Source organism: Odontomachus brunneus, unplaced genomic scaffold (genome assembly GCF_010583005.1).
Source record: "Odontomachus brunneus isolate Ranch 3 - 2012 unplaced genomic scaffold, Obru_v1 Obru_scaffold_005, whole genome shotgun sequence".
Classification (NCBI taxonomy): domain Eukaryota; kingdom Metazoa; phylum Arthropoda; class Insecta; order Hymenoptera; family Formicidae; genus Odontomachus; species Odontomachus brunneus.
This window is the reverse complement of record NW_022639455.1, coordinates 3608937-3611015: the sequence shown is the minus strand read 5'-3', so window position 1 is coordinate 3611015 and position 2079 is coordinate 3608937. Positions and strand designations below refer to the sequence as shown.

General features: G+C 30.0%; 1 protein-coding gene across 1 annotated transcript in view; it reads left to right on the top strand.

Moving 5' to 3' along the window:
• LOC116848844 overlaps positions 1 to 2079 on the top strand; it is a 120848-nt gene that overhangs the window by 86140 nt on the left and 32629 nt on the right. The window lies entirely within an intron of this gene.

Below are 2079 nucleotides of genomic sequence, written 5' to 3'. Positions count from 1 at the left end.
ATATATATATATATATATATATATATATATATATATATATATATATATATATATATATCACACACACAGAAAATAATTGGCTTGGTACTGATAAAAATTCTGTTACCAAAGCAAAAGCACGTTTGCTATTTGATGATCGTTTAACGGAAAAAGACCGAACAGTTACCGTTACAAATCATTTTTTATTATTTGTCATTTTAACAGATATACATTGCCTGAAATATTAGTCACATTATTTTCTGGGTGTACAAAGTTTTATAAGTAACTTAGTATATATAAATATATATAGTAAATATTATAAGTAACTTAGAATATCAGTTATAAATATAATGGCAAGCACGAGCGGTTTGTTCGAAGCCAAATGAAATTTTTGTGTGGCGATAATTCGTGCGAGTTCGCATCACTGCTGACTAGTCAGAGCGAGGTAGTTGCTGTTAGGTGATACGTGCGTGTGCGTGAAATATTGCGACATTAAAAATTAGTAGTTTCAAAAAAACAAATCTGGTATTTATGTAATAATTACGTGTTGCTATTTCTTTTCCAAAATTCTTGTAGAAAGGAATATTTCTTTATTAATACAACTCTGATTTCCTGATCATTTCTAACCACTGTATTGCTAGCAAGTCAAATTTATGATTTGTTGGATTAATTATGCAATAACATTTGCATCCATTACAGAAATGTTGCTACGGTCAAATTGAAAGCAACAAATCATTAATTTCTATTGTTTGCTGTTCTATATTATCGACCATGTGTTGTGGGTACTGGTATTTTATTACATTAGCAAAACAATTTTTCTTAGTGTACGTATATAATTTTTATTACGTTTATTCAAAGTACAAATAATTTTGTATCATTTTTCATCTTTCTTTATCATCAAATTTTAACTTCACAAAATGTCAGCATCGTAAATGCGTTAAAGAGAATTCTTTCGTATACTCCGAGAAAAAGAACTTTAACAATCGTTTGTTATCTTTTCTTGAACTCCGAAGCATACGTGTACACTCACTTTCTGGATAATTATATACTTTGTATTAATATAGTTTCGATGCAGTTTGAAATGTAGCTAATGATTTAATTTGGTTGAAATGGTTCAATTAAGAAAACAACTTCTGGGAATTTAAACAAAACCAGTTCTATCATATTAGATCATCGGCTGCGTTCTACATTGCATCGGAAAGGAAAGGGTCTAAACTATAGAAATAAAGTTTGCATTCGTTTGCTTAGTGTTTCGTACATTGTTTTTCACTGATGTTAGTAAATATGTGCATGAAATGGTCACGATTGCGAGCTACCATTTACAAGTTTGCGTGGTGAATAGTTATGATAGTAGCCGAAGTAATAGTATACAAGACACCCGACATTATAACTGTAATGAAGGACTACAAAAAGAATTAAGTGCTTTTATGATACTTTTATCTATGAAGTAAAAGTATAATAAAGAGCCACTGTTAATTCCGTGTACTGTCATTCGACTTCTGTGATAAACGATTGACTTACAAACTCGTGAGCAATGGCTCGCAATCATGACCATTTAAACCGCACTTTTTGCAATTTCGGAGAACATTTTACAAACGATTGTAAATAAAATATCGCTTGATAAGGAACTTTAAGACCAGCGTCGCACGTTTCGCGATTTCATATCTTTTGCCATGTATGCTGACTGAAACTCTGTAGGCAGGAAGAATTAGTTACCTGAAGAGTTACTATCGTGCACTGAAAGATCTACGCAATGAAGTAAGCTGCCTACAGTGCATGCCGGTGAGCATGTATGTCGAGAAGTATGACATCGCGCATCATGTGTTGTTACACGACTAGGTTAACTTAAAGAATTACGTTATCTTGAGCCGTTAAAAAAATGTCAGGAATCATTAATTTTTTTTAACGCAATTCTCTAAATTATAAATTATGAATAATTTCCCTTATTTACAATGTTTAATATATGGTTTGATGAACATTTTGTGAGTGATTAAAAAAAATATAAAATATAACCGAGTTATAGGATTATATATATATATATATATATATATATATATATATATATATATATATATATATATATATATATATATATATATA